Below are 18,387 nucleotides of genomic sequence, written 5' to 3'. Positions count from 1 at the left end.
GATTTAGCTCGGCCCACAAGGAAGGTCTGGAAGTCTAGTTTTGGAAGTCAACGAAAAGCTTCGTTGTCACTTTTTCTTCTGCAGATCTCACTTTCAGCTTGAAGGAACCAACTTTCACGTGCTTCCAGAAGACAATTTCGTGGTTTCCTTGGCCAAGAGTCACTTGAAAAAGAAACTAGGAAGCAAGGTAAGCATTCTAGATGTATTTTTGTTCAAGTTTGAACATGTTTTGATCACGAAAATCGAGAAGGAAACTAGTATGAAGAGCTGATTTCTGAAGCTAAAATTTTTCTAAGTGTTTAAAACCTCTTCAATGCCCCCTACATGCTCGACTTGTTACTCCCCTTTGCATGCTTGTTTTTTCGTTATGACTTTGATGAATGTTACATGGGAGTACAAATGATGCATAGGACAACCCGGTTGAGTCTTTAAATCTCCTTGTGAACCATGAAACCATCTATAACGTGAGCCAAAAAAAACCACATTGAGACATGGTTGGCCAGCATAGACCATGCATGAATGCTTCTTGGAGAGTTCATTTTGATGCGTTCGGTTGATCATTTTCGGTGATGTTTGTTGCATTTGAAAGTAAGTGTTACCTATTTTCATCTAGATGGAGTAATATTTCATATAGATATGGCATGTGATGGTTGTCGGAGCTTCAATCTGAGCATTTGGCATGGCTGTTTGACTTGGGTTCATCACTAGTTTTGCAAAACAGCCCCAACCCGCATGTTGGAGGCCGTTTTCAGTTCGGTTTTTGCATGTTCTAGGCTGTAATTTCTAGTCAAACACGTTCTTTGCATGTAGTAGTATATCCTTGATACTTTGCATTCACATGAGATTGCTTATGGATCGAGATTGAAGGCCACGAACATGACCCGAAGAAGCCGTTTTGGGGTGATTTGATACAAACCAAGTATTCGATAAAATGTTGAAACCAAGCTCCAATCTCGAAGCGGTCGATTTGAGCTTAATCGTTGTGATATTCATGTGATTTGTTACTCCATGTTAGCATAGATCGGTTTAAGGAATCATTATTAATATTTTTTAAAAAATAATAATAAAAAAAGAGAAAAATCTGAAAATTTCAAAAAATATAAAAAATGTTGGATAACATCAAATTAGGATAGAAATGACATATATGGAATTTTCCTAATTTTAAAATGTCATTTTCCTAATTTAATGCTATTTTGTTATTTTATAACAATTTTTGTAAATAATCCATTTTGCATAGATTAAAATTAATTGGAGTAATTTCATGCATCTAGAGTAATTTCATGCATATTTAACTTCTCATTTTGCTCGCGGGGTCCTGTCCCGGGCGTAATAACAAGGCCATGTAATATTATTTGCCCGACTTGTATCGGGTCTTTCTTTTTTTCCGCATTACTTTCAAGTTATTTCAATTTCTTGGATGTTTATTTACCGCACCGCTTTTCAATAATTTGAGTGTAAATTTCTTTTCTAAATTATGTTAGGATTAGTTTAGACAAAAAAAACCTACAAAAACATTTACATGGACACTTAGCGGTTTCATAAATATTATAATTGGTAATCAAGATGGTGTGGCCATTTAGATAAACAACCTTCCAAGTTAGTGGTACCGCAAGGGCGCTAATAGAAACATTGGCGTAAACAAGTCCCCGTTCCTAGAAATCTCTGGTTGCGTAGAAATCGAGGCAACACTCCCGTGTCTCGGTTGGTTTCTAGCCGACCTCAATAGGCTAGTGGCGACTCCTAGAACTACATAGGTTGTTAAGAATTAAAATTCAAAATCCAATGTTGCGCGAGGTATGGGCTTGGGAGAGCCCACGCCTAATTTAGGGCCGTTGGTCCGCTTCTTTAGGCAAATACCCCTAAACCTTTCTTCTTTTTCCCCGGACGGAAAAAAAGAGGTCGTGACAGCTTGGCGACTCACTGGGGACTTGGTTGCAAACCTTAGAGGACTTAGGCCGTAATAACTTGTTGGTTGTTCACTAACATCGTCTTCATTTGATAGCGCGTGTCAAAGTCGCGTGGAAAACAAGGTTAGCCCGCTAACAATGTGTTAAATGTTTTTGTAGGTTTGGAGTAATAAGGGGTGGAGTGTTTGTTAACCCATCTCTTTTGTAGGGAGGCGTAGGAATGTATGCCGATATGGATGAAATTGAAGTGTTGTTTGGATATCAATTGATGTGCGTGCCTTTATACTTATCTTAGCACTACACATTTACACACACAACCTGCGATCTAAAACCCCGATCGCACTAGGAAGCCCATAGGAGGTGCCAAAAGATGGAACCCGTGCGGGGAATGACCCATGGTTATCCACTTTTGGTCCCGCTCATTTTGATTAATGATAAAGAGAACTGTCCGACGTAAGCGCGGAGTGGGGAAAACTCTTTGATCTAATCAAAATGGGGACCTTAAGCCTTTAGAATTCCACCTTTATGTGTCAAACCTCACAAGTTTGCATCCGCATGTCTATGTGACTTAAAAAAAAAAAAAAAAAAAAAGGGTCTCTTCACCCACTGTAAGTATGATTTCTCCATCTACTTGCTCACTTCGGATTGAAATTTTTATTTATTGGAGATTCGCGGAAATCAATGGAATGCCTTTGAAAATATAGGCTTGGCACTCACTTTTGATAAATAAGCATTTCAAATACCTATGATCTAATAAACATATGTTTTTGTTTAAATTTTCAATTATGAACTTAAAGTCACATTTTGTATAGAAATTCTTCCAAATCAAGATTACATTTTGGGGCAAAGAATTAAAATCAAATTTTCAATAAAACTCTTTATTGGTCACATTTCAAAATTAAAATTCAAATCCCATTTTGTGTATTGATGTTTCAAAATAAAAATCACCTCACCTTTGCATGAGTGAAACCACAAATTAATTTTTTAAAATCAATGCCCCATTTGTGTATGAAACTTTTGGAACAAAGTGGGATTCAATTGATAGTCGCGGATCGATCTTTTAATGAAATCTCCTCTTACTAATAAAATCTTGACGAAATACCAAATTCTCGTAAGTGGATACTACGGAGAAAGTTATCGTCGCCTTGATTTCATTGTAAGAGGCGGCTTTATTGAAAGATCAATTTTTCATTCATGTACGACATAATCTTCCTTTCGCAGGTCATGCGTGACAACCATTCCTTGAACTCCTCTTGCTTGACCATGCCAAATGTGGACTTTAAAGCTAGGATGAGAATTGTGCTTATTATGCTCCTCTACAAAAGAGCTTCTTGTACTTTATCCTTGTCATTATTCCTATTAGGAACCGTGTTTTGTGTTTTGGGTTTTGATTGTGGACCCAATCAAATGCTTTTGTAAATCATACAACTCACATTTTTTAATAATGAAGTTAGAGTTCATAAAAGTTATATTCTTTAAAACACTTGAAGTGTTTCAAACGGACCTTCTGGGTTTAGTTTTATGCCTTAGCTTCAAAATGTTTGAAAATGAGTTTCAAGAACTTGCAAAATATTTTATCTCTTCACTTAATCGCTTTCACAGGTTGATCTGCAGAATGATGCTTTGAGGGGGTAAGGTTGTAATCGTTCCAATAGGAATTTCTTATTCAACAACTAACTCAACCATCCATTTTTGTCAAATAGGTAAAATGACGGTTTTGTTCAAGGCTGAAAAAAGCGCCAGGCCTTTCCCTAACCGAGCAATTCATGAGATGCACCAATTCATGCTCATTTATGGGCATAAGTGGTTGAGCCATGAACTATAGAAATATTTTCGCAGCATATGAATTCAAACATTGTGATTAAATGTGAAAAGAACCGTCAAAGCCTCGAAGATCACAAATCTACTGGCCTAACGAAGTTCCACATCCTGGATGACCTCATATTAATTTGACATTCCTTGTGGAAGAAGAAATATGTAGACATTCTTTGGCATCAAACTACTCCATTGGTTGCAAACATGAAAAGCAACTGCAATCCCTACACTTCCAATGGTGTCTTGACATCCAATCCTATATGAAGATAATTATTGGTGATCTGCAAGACAACACTTCAAGATGTAGATGTACACAAGCAAGAATCCGTCATCAAATGTTGCCTTCAAATAAAAGGTGGTAATCGTTTCAAGTTAAATTCGATTTATTTTAGGAATGATTTGTCCTTGCACTTTGTGCAGATTTTAGTGAGGCAAATTGGGCAAGCAACAAGATTACACAGGGAGGACAACTCTGGTCCGGAATCACACGATCTCGAAAGAAAATGGTGTGTTTGTTCCAAAAGTCAAAACAACTCATTCATAAACTGACATAGCCACCCATGCTTACAGATTGTGAAATGGGAAATGCATTGATGCAGCAAAAATGGCGAAAAATCACCTAGCCTAAAAGGGGTACGCGGGAAATTGAGTAAAGCATGAAGAACTCAAATGAAACAGAGATTCATCAATCCAACATGATGGAGCTGCATATGGACAAGTTATCTAACCTAGTGTGGCATGCATTGGACCATGAGGACAATGTCTTGCCTTCTTCAACAAAGCTACAATGAGATGCTAAATTGCCCGACTTTGAAAAAGGGTGTACTTCGTTCCTAAACCTAATGTACCTAAGAATAGAAATAATACATTGTTTCCATATGTGTAGGAAATTTTAATTGGGGCAGATGGCCACAAAATGGATCTGGGGCACGCAATGCCTCAGTCATCCGACTTCTAAAAAGGGAAATATTCAAATGGAATAGACATTTGTCAAGTGAATTGTTGTCAATCATGCGAGCAAATTCATCCCCATAGCCAAGGAAACAGGATGGAACGCAGTCATCAGATATGCCGTAAAAGGGAGTATACTGTTCCTAAAATGAATCACGTCGAATATGAAAATAACATATTACGTCTATTTTTCCTTGCAGTTGATAAACGGGGCAAGCGACTCAAAGTAGAGTAACTCTCACCCGTGAAGCAAGATGAAACAAAGTCAATTGATTCAGCACAAAAAGGGAGTATCGTTTCTAAATTAGTCCAATTCAATTTTGGAATATAAGTAACATGCCCTATCTCTTGTAGGAAAAGGTGCACATTGACCATTGGAGCAACACCTTATACCAAGAAGGCATGCTAAGGCCCAACCATCCATTTTGATGGAATAAATGGAGTAAAATATCCACGGAGCAATGCCCTCACATGTCGAAACAAGGAGTACCCCTCGCCTTTCATCTTTGATGCTCACTTAGAATGAGTGGATTCGATAACATCTTTGAAAGGAAGATCTTCATGGAAATGTTAACACCTGAGGAGCAAAAGCACATGAAGAGGAAACACAAGACATTTAAAGTCAGCTGCAGGAGAAGGGTAATTCGGTATCGTTTCCAAAATGCCCCTCTCTAACTTCATTATTTGACGTAGTTCCCTTGTTTGACAGGAATCGTCGGTATTCGGGGAACAAGCTCGAGAAATTGATTTAAGCATAATTCATATCGACCAAGCAAGCATGTGGAGCCAACACATGACAAAGTCACCTAAGTTGGCTTAAAATATGTGTCGTTCTAGAGTCGGTTCAATTAAATAAAAGAAGCGCCTATGGACACTACCGGCGCTTCGGCCGTGGTATGGGGAATGAAGTGGGTCCGAGAGGTACAGGGTTCGATCCTGGAAACAGCAACAAGGTTGCCATGTAAATAATAATAATAAATAAATAAATAAAAACTTTTGCATCTCTTATTTTTGCAAAAAGAAGAAAATGCTTGAACTAATGAGACCAAAGACCTGAGATTCTCTTCAAGCCTTAAAACAAGACGTTCATTCCGCTATTTGCCGCCAAATGGTGAAATTAACCAAGGGTAATGTTGTATCGTTTCCAATTTTACAATCCCTAAGGATTCATGTACTAACACATTCCCTTTTGTTCTTCGTAGGGTTGCTGACTACTAAGACACGAGTAAGTGCCCTTCTCCTCAAAATCAAATGGAAAATAAATGGAGAATTTCCATCGCAAAAAAAAAAAGAAGAGAACATTTAGTGTTTTCTAGAAACAAGCGCAAAAATGGAAATTAAAGAAACAAGTTTTCCACAAGGTTTGCAAAAATCTTTTTTACCTTTAAATTGTCCATCCACTCGATGGATCACTCATTTCGAATCAAAGTTCTCTATGGAGATTAATCCACTCAGATGATCTCAACAAAAATGAAAGGCGATGTTGCTTATGCCAAGCGAGAAACACTTAGGATGAGGAAAGGCAACCCATTTCCAAACATGTCCTTTAAACACTCGGAATTCGAGTGAAAAAGAAAGCTTGTGTTGTTTAAGGTCAATGAATTCATTCGCAAGCGGTACATAGATCAAGATGATAAGAGGCATTTCTTTCCTCTAGCATACACACTACGGTGACAATAGTTAGCCCATTTGAGCCTTTTAATGTGAAGAATTTTCTACAAAATACCCCTGTCAAGAACCACCCCACGATGGGGGCAATTATGGAGGTTTGGGTTGACATTATTTGGAGAGGAAAGATGAGAAAGGTCTCTTTGCTCTCACTTGCATAAATCTTTTTGTGGTAACTTCAGGTGAATTCTTATGGACGCTCGAAGCATCCCAAGGTGAAGAAGAGCATTCTTTTCTCTACCCAAACACCGATACCCTTTGCTTAAACCATATTGAGCCTAACTACTCATTTCTAAAACCCGAGTGGTGATTATCTCCCACATTGGGGCAGGGCACATGATTTACCAATGCAATTGGTGTTTATATGATATGAAAAGCATCTTGAAAGTCCCAAGAGCTCAAAAAGTTTGAAAGAACAAAAGTCAAGTGAAAATTAAGGGGCATGAAAAAGCAGTGTGCCTGGTAAAAGCAAGGCCAATGCCCACAAAAAAGGGAGAGAGGGGAAGAAAAACAATTGCATCAAGAGGAATATCTCGTGAAAGCAAAAATGGCAAAAAAATGCATGCATTGAAAAGAAAATCATTGCAAATGCAAAAGCCATTATGTTAAGATGATTAGTCAAAGGACTTTCGAGACAATTTGAATTCTAAACATTGAGTGCTTTAAAAAATGGATGATATGGTAATGATGCCATGATAATCACCAACTCCCAAATCCTCCTTTGACAAAAAGTTCTAAGCCTTTTGAGCTAAGCCTTTTGAACCTTTCCCCGAAACAACATTACAACCCATTTCCAAAGTCTCTTCAGATTGGGATGATTCAAAGTGGAAATAAGGACTTCCTAAAGAAGATGCCGCTCGAAGAAGTGAGAGTAAGGTTGTCTTATCTCATCTTAAGGTTTCTTGACTTGTAAACCTGGCGGAGATGTCGATCGGTGATTAATTCATTTCATAGCCAATGATGCTTATCCATTGCTAAAACCATGACCAAACCTGCACTACGGTCCTTCTAAAAGACCTCTTTGATTGGTCAATGTGTACTTATTGCGAATGATTCAAAGCCTTGCGCACTGGAAGAGTGAGGTTGAGTGATCAGTTTATTTCCCACATGAACAGATTGGGATCAAATAGCCATTTTCTTGAGGATATGCGAGAAGCCCTTTCTGACTAGGAATCCTTGCTTGGCATACTTAACAAACCTTTCTCATAAGTCAGGGTCATTTTGACAAGGACTTTTCTCCCAAGAGAATTTGACGATTAATGGTATCATCCGAGCGTGATGACAGTTTTGCGAGTTTGTCAAGTTGTCGGAATTAGTTTGATTTGTTTATGCAATCATTGTCTTCTCATTACCGATACACTTTTGATATTGTTTCTAATGACATATGTTGAAATTGACCTCATCTAGTATGCTTTCGCTACTAGAACACTTGTTATAATAAATACTATTTGATGTGCGATCCATTTCAGAATATTCTCGAATGACAGTTCCTCCAGTGAAACCACACAATTTCAAAGGGTTCATGGGTTAGCCTTAAACCATGCACTTTCAAGAGTTCTTGGTTACCTTTAAACCTTGCAATTCTAAAGGGTTCATGGGTTAGCTTTAAACCATGCATTTTCAAAGGGTTCTTGGTTATCCTTAAACCATGCAATTTTCAAGGGTTCTTGGATTAGCCTTAAACCATGCATTTTCAAAAGGTTATTGGTTATCCTTAAACCTGGCAATTTCAAAGGGTTTATGAGTTATCCTTAAACCATGCATTTTCAAGAGGTTCTTGGTTATCCTTAAACCATGCAATTCTAAAGGGTTTATGGGTTAGCTTTAAACCATGCTTTTTCAAGAGATTCTTGGTTACCTTTAAACCATGCAATTTTCAAGGGTTCATGGGTTAGCCTTAAACCATGCACTTTCAAGAGTTCTTGGTTACCTTTAAACCTTGCAATTCTAAAGAGTTCATGGGTTAGCTTTAAACCATGCATTTTCAAGAGGTTCTTGGTTATCCTTAAACCATGCAATTCTAAAGGGTTCTTGGATTAGCCTTAAACCATGCATTTTCAAAAGGTTCTTGGTTATCCTTAAACCTGGCAATTTCAAAGGGTTTATGAGTTATCCTTAAACCATGCTTTTTCAAGAGGTTCTTGGTTATCCTTAAACCATGCAATTCTAAAGGATTCTTGGATTAGCCTTAAACCATGCATTTTCAAAAGGTTCTTGGTTATCCTTAAACCTGGCAATTTCAAAGGGTTTATGAGTTATCCTTAAACCATGCATTTTCAAGAGGTTCTTGGTTATCCTTAAACCATGCAATTCTAAAGGGTTCTTGGATTAACCTTAAACCATGCATTTTCAAAAGGTTCTTGGTTACCCTTAAACCTGGCAATTTCAAAGGGTTTATGAGTTATCCTTAAACCATGCATTTTCAAGAGGTTCTTAGTTATCCTTAAACCATGCAATTCTAAAGGGTTCTTGGATTAGCCTTAAACCATGCACTTTCAAAAGGTTCTTGATTATCCTCAAACCTTGCAATTTCAAAGGGTTCATGGGTTAGCCTTAAACCATGCATTTTCAAAAGGTTCTTGTTTATCCTTAAACCTTGCAATCTCAAAGGGTTCATGGGTTAGCCTTAAACCATGCATTTTCAAAAGGTTCTTGGTTATCCTTAAACCTGGCAATTTCAAAGGGTTTATGAGTTATCCTTAAACCATGCTTTTTCAAGAGGTTCTTGGTTATCCTTAAACCATGCAATTCTAAAGGGTTCTTGGATTAGCCTTAAACCATGCATTTTCAAAAGGTTCTTGGTTATCCTTAAACCTGGCAATTTCAAAGGGTTTATGAGTTATCCTTAAACCATGCATTTTCAAGAGGTTCTTGGTTATCCTTAAACCATGCAATTCTAAAGGGTTCTTGGATTAACCTTAAACCATGCATTTTCAAAAGGTTCTTGGTTACCCTTAAACCTGGCAATTTCAAAGGGTTTATGAGTTATCCTTAAACCATGCATTTTCAAGAGGTTCTTGGTTATCCTTAAACCATGCAATTCTAAAGGGTTCTTGGATTAGCCTTAAACCATGCACTTTCAAAAGGTTCTTGATTATCCTCAAACCTTGCAATTTCAAAGGGTTCATGGGTTAGCCTTAAACCATGCATTTTCAAAAGGTTCTTGTTTATCCTTAAACCTTGCAATCTCAAAGGGTTCATGGGTTAGCCTTAAACCATGCAATTCCAAAAGGTTCTTGGTTATTTTTAAACCTTGCAATTCCAAAGGGTTCACGGGTTAGCCTTAAACCATGCATTTTTCAAAAGGTTTTTGGTTATCCTTAAGCCTTGCAATTCTAAAGGTTCATGGATTAGCCTTAAACCATGCATTTTCAAAAGGTTCTTGGTTATCTTTAAACCTTGCAATTTCAAAGGGTTTATGAGTTATCCTTAAACCATGCATTTTCAAGAGGTTCTTGGTTATCCTTAAACCATGCAATTCTAAAGGGTTCTTGGATTAGCCTTAAATCATGCACTTTCAAGACGTTCTTGGTTATCCTTAAACCATGCAATTCTAAAGGGTTCTTGGATTAGCCTTAAATCATGCACTTTCAAGAGGTTCTTGGTTATCCTTAAACCATGCAATTCTAAAGGGTTCTTGGATTAGCCTTAAATCATGCACTTTCAAGAGGTTTTTGGTTATCCTTAAACCATATAATTCCAAAAGGTTCATGGGTTAGCCTCAAACCATGCATTTTCAAGACATAATTTCAAAGGGTTCATGGGTTAGCCTTAAACCATGCATTTTCAAGAGGTTCTTGGTCATCCTAAAACCATACAATTCACACGGTTAGTGGGACTGCCTTAAACCACACGGTTAGTGGATTGCCTTAAACCACAAGGTTAGTGGATTGCCTTAAACCACACGGTTAGTGGGACCGCCTTAAATCGCACGGTTAGTGGAACGCCTTAAACCACAAGGTTTGTGGGACTGCCTTAAACCACAAGGTTAGTGGGACTGCCTTAAACCACACGGTTAGTCGGTTAGTGGGATTGCCTTAAACCACACGGTTAGTGGGATCGCCTTAAACCACAAGGTTTGTGGGACTACCTCAAACCACACGGTTAGTGGGATTGCCTTAAACCACAAGGTTCGTGGGTATATCCTTAAACCACACTTTTCAAATTGTTCACAAGTACATCCCTAGATCATGCTCTTTACATTAAGTTCACTTGCATTTTCATTTTGATATTTAAAAAAAAAAAAAAAAAAAAAAAAAAAAAAAAAAACAAAACAAAACATTAGGTGTCACCTTATCTTTGAAAGAAATCTCTTTCACTTCCTTCCAAAGAGGGGCAGCTGTTGACACCTAATTTTTGCCCAAATTATTGCATATAGATTATCTAGGTATTTAAAATGGAAGATGTTTTCCCTAAAAAAAAAAAATTAATTAAAAAAAAAAAGATAAAAGATAAAAAAAAAATTAAAATTAAAAAAAGATTAAAAAGAAAAGAAAAGAAAAAAAGTTGGGGTCAATGATCTAAATGTGACTAGCCAAGCCCAGGAGGTCAGATTGGAATTCAAATGGCAAGTTGGGGCCAAAATGCAATTTCCAAAAGTCGAGGGACCAATTCGTAAATTTTGCAAAATTTGCGCCCGAGCCCTAAATCATCATCTTGGTCATCAATTAAGTTGAAATTGAATTTGGGCCAAGCAGAATCAATCAAATTGAGCCAAAAAGGACCTAATTGCATTGAATTTGGCATTTTCGGGCAAGAAAATGGCCAACTTTGAGGTACTTTCTTGTAAAATTGGGTGGAGATAATTGCGAAAAATGGTCAAGATCTTAAACTACTATACATGAGCTTTCTAATTGATCAAAAACACAGCCAAATTAGTGGATTAAAGCACTCAAATCAGCAGCCAAAACTCAGTCCACGAGTTGGTCTTAATCCGGAGTTGCTGAGTAAGCAATTTGGTGGCCCCACCATATCCTCCTCAGCTGCCCAACCAGCCCGATCTTTGCACGTGATGGAAGACCGTATATATTAGTGCAAGTGGACGAAAATTGGCCAGAGATAAGCTTCTGACAGCACCGGAAAATCGCAGCAAAACCTGCACACTCAACAGCTGCAGAAGTTAAAAAATTGGCTAAGTCAGAAGAGTAGGTGAAGTAGCCCTGTTGACAGGCTTGGTAGGTGGGCAAAAGGCTGACCAAAAATCCCTTAATTCGGGGATAAGGTCACGGAAGCAAGGTCTTTCGAGAGAGAAGAGAGAGGATACGAGGGGGAGAGGAGAGAACTCGGGATCGTTCCCCCAAACACACCTTCAGAAGCAACTCCAGAAGAGAGACCCAGAAATTCCAGACCGACCTGGAGAGAGAAAAGTGAGATTTTCACACACCTACGGCCAAAATTAGCCAAAACCTTCAACTAGAGAGTGAAAATTCATTCAAAGATCTTTCCAACCATAGGTCGCACGTCCCAAATGGAGATCGGGAAGGCCTCCTAAAGCCCCCCGAAACAGTGCCCTCCTGGCAGGCCCAGAAAATCCGAAAATTTTTCTGTGTTGAGCCTGATTGGTCACGAGTGAGGAAAAGCGAGTGCTTTTGAGAAACTTGAGAGACAAATGAGGAAAGACATGACTACATGCCAAACTATAATACATATAGTTTGGGTTGATTTTAGCTCGGCCCACAAGGAAGGTCTGGAAGTCTAGTTTTGGAAGTCAACGAAAGCTTCGTTGTCACTTTTCTTCTGCAGATCTCACTTTCAGCTTGAAGGAACCAACTTTCACGTGCTTCCAGAAGACAATTTCGTGGTTTCCTTGGCCAAGAGTCACTTGAAAAAGAAACTAGGAAGCAAGGTAAGCATTCTAGATGTATTTTTGTTCAAGTTTGAACATGTTTTGATCACGAAAATCGAGAAGGAAACTAGTATGAAGAGCTGATTTCTGAAGCTAAAATTTTTCTAAGTGTTTAAAACCTCTTCAATGCCCCCTACATGCTCGACTTGTTACTCCCTTTGCATGCTTGTTTTTTCGTTATGACTTTGATGAATGTTACATGGGAGTACAAATGATGCATAGGACAACCCGGTTGAGTCTTTAAATCTCCTTGTGAACCATGAAACCATCTATAACGTGAGCCAAAAAAAACCACATTGAGACATGGTTGGCCAGCATAGACCATGCATGAATGCTTCTTGGAGAGTTCATTTTGATGCGTTCGGTTGATCATTTTCGGTGATGTTTGTTGCATTTGAAAGTAAGTGTTACCTATTTTCATCTAGATGGAGTAATATTTCATATAGATATGGCATGTGATGGTTGTCGGAGCTTCAATCTGAGCATTTGGCATGGCTGTTTGACTTGGGTTCATCACTAGTTTTGCAAAACAGCCCCAACCCGCATGTTGGAGGCCGTTTTCAGTTCGGTTTTTGCATGTTCTAGGCTGTAATTTCTAGTCAAACACGTTCTTTGCATGTAGTAGTATATCCTTGATACTTTGCATTCACATGAGATTGCTTATGGATCGAGATTGAAGGCCACGAACATGACCCGAAGAAGCCGTTTTGGGGTGATTTGATACAAACCAAGTATTCGATAAAATGTTGAAACCAAGCTCCAATCTCGAAGCGGTCGATTTGAGCTTAATCGTTGTGATATTCATGTGATTTGTTACTCCATGTTAGCATAGATCGGTTTAAGGAATCATTATTAATATTTTTAAAAATAATAATAAAAAAAGAGAAAAATCTGAAAATTTCAAAAATATAAAAAATGTTGGATAACATCAAATTAGGATAGAAATGACATATATGGAATTTTCCTAATTTTAAAATGTCATTTTCCTAATTTAATGCTATTTTGTTATTTTATAACAATTTTTGTAAATAATCCATTTTGCATAGATTAAAATTAATTGGAGTAATTTCATGCATCTAGAGTAATTTCATGCATATTTAACTTCTCATTTTGCTCGCGGGGGTCCTGTCCCGGGGCGTAATAACAAGGCCATGTAATATTATTTGCCCGACTTGTATCGGGTCTTTCTTTTCCGCATTACTTTCAAGTTATTTCAATTTCTTGGATGTTTATTTACCGCACCGCTTTTCAATAATTTGAGTGTAAATTTCTTTTCTAAATTATGTTAGGATTAGTTTAGACAAAAAAAACTACAAAAACATTTACATGGACACTTAGCGGTTTCATAAATATTATAATTGGTAATCAAGATGGTGTGGCCATTTAGATAAATAACCTTCCAAGTTAGTGGTACCGCAAGGGCGCTAATAGAAACATTGGCGTAAACAAGTCCCCGTTCCTAGAAATCTCTGGTTGCGTAGAAATTGAGGCAACACTCCGATGTCTCGGTTGGTTTCTAGCCGACCTCAATAGGCTAGTGGTGACTCCTAGAACTACATAGGTTGTTAAGAATTAAAATTCAAAATCCAATGTTGCGCGAGGTATGGGCTTGGGAGAGCCCACGCCTAATTTAGGGCCGTTGGTCCGCTTCTTTAGGCAAATACCCCTAAACCTTTCTTCTTTTTCCCCGGACGGAAAAAAAGAGGTCGTGACAGCTTGGCGACTCCGCTGGGGACTTGGTTGCAAACCTTAGAGGACTTAGGCCGTAATAACTTGGTTGGTTGTTCACTAACATCGTCTTCATTTGATAGCGCGTGTCAAAGTCGCGTGGAAAACAAGGTTAGCCCGCTAACAATGTGTTAAATGTTTTTGTAGGTTTGGAGTAATAAGGGGTGGAGTGTTTGTTAACCCATCTCTTTTGTAGGGAGGCGTAGGAATGTATGCCGATATGGATGAAATTGAAGTGTTGTTTGGATATCAATTGATGTGCGTGCCTTTATACTTATCTTAGCACTACACATTTACACACACAACCTGCGATCTAAAACCCCGATCGCACTAGGAAGCCCATAGGAGGTGCCAAAAGATGGAACCCGTGCGGGAATGACCCATGGTTATCCACTTTTGGTCCCGCTCATTTTGATTAATGATAAAGAGAACTGTCCGACGTAAGCGCGGAGTGGGGAAAACTCTTTTGATCTAATCAAAATGGGGACCTTAAGCCTTTAGAATTCCACCTTTATGTGTCAAACCTCACAAGTTTGCATCCGCATGTCTATGTGACTTAAAAAAAAAAAAAAAAAAAAGGGTCTCTTCACCCACTGTAAGTATGATTTCTCCATCTACTTGCTCACTTCGGATTGAAATTTTCATTTTTTGAGATTCACGGAAATCAATGGAATGCCTTTGAAAATATAGGCTTGGCACTCACTTTTGATAAATAAGCATTTCAAATACCTATGATCTAATAAACATATGTTTTTGTTTAAATTTTCAATTATGAACTTAAAGTCACATTTTGTATAGAAATTCTTCCAAATCAAGATTACATTTTGGGGCAAAGAATTAAAATCAAATTTTCAATAAAACTCTTTATTGGTCACATTTCAAAATTAAAATTCAAATCCCATTTTGTGTATTGATGTTTCAAAATAAAAATCACCTCACCTTTGCATGAGTGAAACCACAAATTAATTTTTTAAAATCAATGCCCCATTTGTGTATGAAACTTTTGGAACAAAGTGGGATTCAATTGATAGTCGCGGATCGATCTTTTAATGAAATCTCCTCTTACTAATAAAATCTTGACGAAATACCAAATTCTCGTAAGTGGATACTACGGAGAAAGTTATCGTCGCCTTGATTTCATTGTAAGAGGCGGCTTTATTGAAAGATCAATTTTTCATTCATGTACTGACATAATCTTCCTTTCGCAGGTCATGCGTGACAACCATTCCTTGAACTCCTCTTGCTTGACCATGCCAAATGTGGACTTTAAAGCTAGGATGAGAATTGTGCTTATTATGCTCCTCTACAAAAGAGCTTCTTGTACTTTATCCTTGTCATTATTCCTATTAGGAACCGTGTTTTGTGTTTTGGGTTTTGATTGTGGACCCAATCAAATGCTTTTGTAAATCATACAACTCACATTTTTTAATAATGAAGTTAGAGTTCATAAAAGTTATATTCTTTAAAACACTTGAAGTGTTTCAAACGGACCTTCAGGGTTTAGTTTTATGCCTTAGCTTCAAAATGTTTGAAAATGAGTTTCAAGAACTTGCAAAATATTTTATCTCTTCACTTAATCGCTTTCACAGGTTGATCTGCAGAATGATGCTTTGAGGGGGTAAGGTTGTAATCGTTCCAATAGGAATTTCTTATTCAACAACTAACTCAACCATCCATTTTTGTCAAATAGGTAAAATGACGGTTTTGTTCAAGGCTGAAAAAAGCGCAGGCCTTTCCCTAACCGAGCAATTCATGAGATGCACCAATTCATGCTCATTTATGGGCATAAGTGGTTGAGCCATGAACTATAGAAATATTTTCGCAGCATATGAATTCAAACATTGTGATTAAATGTGAAAAGAACCGTCAAAGCCTCGAAGATCACAAATCTACGGCCTAACGAAGTTCCACATCCTGGATGACCTCATATTAATTTGACATTCCTTGTGGAAGAAGAAATATGTAGACATTCTTTGGCATCAAACTACTCCATTGGTTGCAAACATGAAAAGCAACTGCAATCCCTACACTTCCAATGGTGTCTTGACATCCAATCCTATATGAAGATAATTATTGGTGATCTGCAAGACAACACTTCAAGATGTAGATGTACACAAGCAAGAATCCGTCATCAAATGTTGCCTTCAAATAAAAGGTGGTAATCGTTTCAAGTTAAATTCGATTTATTTTAGGAATGATTTGTCCTTGCACTTTGTGCAGATTTTAGTGAGGCAAATTACTGGCAAGCAACAAGATTACACAGGGAGGACAACCTGGTCCAGAATCACACGATCTCTGAAAGAAAATGGTGTGTTTGTTCCAAAAGTCAAAACAACTCATTCATAAACTGACATAGCCACCCATGCTTACAGATTGTGAAATGGGAAATGCATTGATGCAGCAAAAATGGCGAAAATCACCTAGCCTAAAAGGGGTACGCGGAAATTGAGTAAAGCATGAAGAACTCAAATGAAACAGAGATTCATCAATCCAACATGATGGAGCTGCATATGGACAAGTTATCTAACCTAGTGTGGCATGCATTGGACCATGAGGACAATGTCTTGCCTTCTTCAACAAAGCTACAATGAGATGCTAAATTGCCCGACTTTGAAAAAGGGTGTACTTCGTTCCTAAACCTAATGTACCTAAGAATAGAAATAATACATTGTTTCCATATGTGTAGGAAATTTTAATTGGGGCGAGATGGCCACAAAATGGATCGGGGCACGCAATGCCTCGGTCATCCGACTTCTAAAAGGGAAATATTCAAATGGAATAGACATTTGTCAAGTGAATTGTTGTCAATCATGCGAGCAAATTCATCCCCATAGCCAAGGAAACAGGATGGAACGCAGTCATCAGATATGCCGTAAAAGGGAGTATACTGTTCCTAAAATGAATCACGTCGAATATGAAAATAACATATTACGTCTATTTTTCCTTGCAGTTGATAAACAGGGCAACTGACTCAAAGTAGAGTAACTCTCACCCGTGAAGCAAGATGAAACAAAGTCAATTGATTCAGCACAAAAAGGGAGTATCGTTTCTAAATTAGTCCAATTCAATTTTGGAATATAAGTAACATGCCCTATCTCTTGTAGGAAAAGGTGCACATTGACCATTGGAGCAACACCTTATACCAAGAAGGCATGCTAAGGCCCAACCATCCATTTTGATGGAATAAATGGAGTAAAATATCCACGGAGCAATGCCCTCACATGTCGAAACAAGGAGTACCCTCGCCTTTCATCTTTGATGCTCACTTAGAATGAGTGGATTCGATAACATCTTTGAAAGGAAGATCTTCATGGAAATGTTAACACCGAGGAGCAAAAGCACATGAAGAGGAAACACAAGACATTTAAAGTCAGCTGCAGGAGAAGGGTAATTCGGTATCGTTTCCAAAATGCCCTCTCTAACTTCATTATTTGACGTAGTTCCCTTGTTTGACAGAATCGTCGGTATTCGGGGAACAAGCTCGAGAAATTGATTTAAGCATAATTCATATCGACCAAGCAAGCATGTGGAGCCAACACATGACAAAGTCACCTAAGTTGGCTTAAAATATGTGTCGTTCTAGAGTCGGTTCAATTAAATAAAAAAAGAAGCGCCCTATGGACACTACCAGCGCTTCGGCCTGGTGGTATGGGGAATGAAGTGGGTCCGAGAGGTACAGGGTTCGATCCCTGGAAACAGCAACAAGGTTGCCATGTAAATAATAATAATAAATAAATAAATAAAAACTTTTGCATCTCTTATTTTTGCAAAAAGAAGAAAATGCTTGAACTAATGAGACCAAAGACCTGAGATTCTCTTCAAGCCTTAAAACAGTACGTTCATTCCGCTATTTGCCGCCAAATGGTGAAATTAACCAAGGGTAATGTTGTATCGTTTCCAATTTTACAATCCCTAAGGATTCATGTACTAACACATTCCCTTTTGTTCTTCGTAGGGTTGCTCGACTACTAAGACACGGTAAGTGCCCTTCTCCTCAAAATCAAATGGAAAATAAATGGAGAATTTCCATCGCAAAAAAAAGAGAACATTTAGTGTTTTTCTAGAAACAAGCGCAAAAAATGGAAATTAAAGAAACAAGTTTTCCACAAGGTTTGCAAAAATCTTTTTTACCTTTAAATTGTCCATCCACTCGATGGATCACTCATTTCGAATCAAAGTTCTCTATGGAGATTAATCCACTCAGATGATCTCAACAAAAATGAAAGGCGATGTTGCTTATGCCAAGCGAGAAACACTTAGGATGAGGAAAGGCAACCCATTTCCAAACATGTCCTTTAAACACTCTGGAATTCGAGTGAAAAAGAAAGCTTGTGTTGTTTAAGGTCAATGAATTCATTCGCAAGCGGTACATAGATCAAGATGATAAGAGGCATTTCTTTCCTCTAGCATACACACTACAGGTGACAATAGTTAGCCCATTTGAGCCTTTTAATGTGAAGAATTTTCTACAAA

This window comes from Eucalyptus grandis, chromosome 8, assembly GCF_016545825.1.
Source record: "Eucalyptus grandis isolate ANBG69807.140 chromosome 8, ASM1654582v1, whole genome shotgun sequence".
Taxonomy (NCBI): domain Eukaryota; kingdom Viridiplantae; phylum Streptophyta; class Magnoliopsida; order Myrtales; family Myrtaceae; genus Eucalyptus; species Eucalyptus grandis.
Note: the sequence above shows the minus strand (reverse complement) of the source record.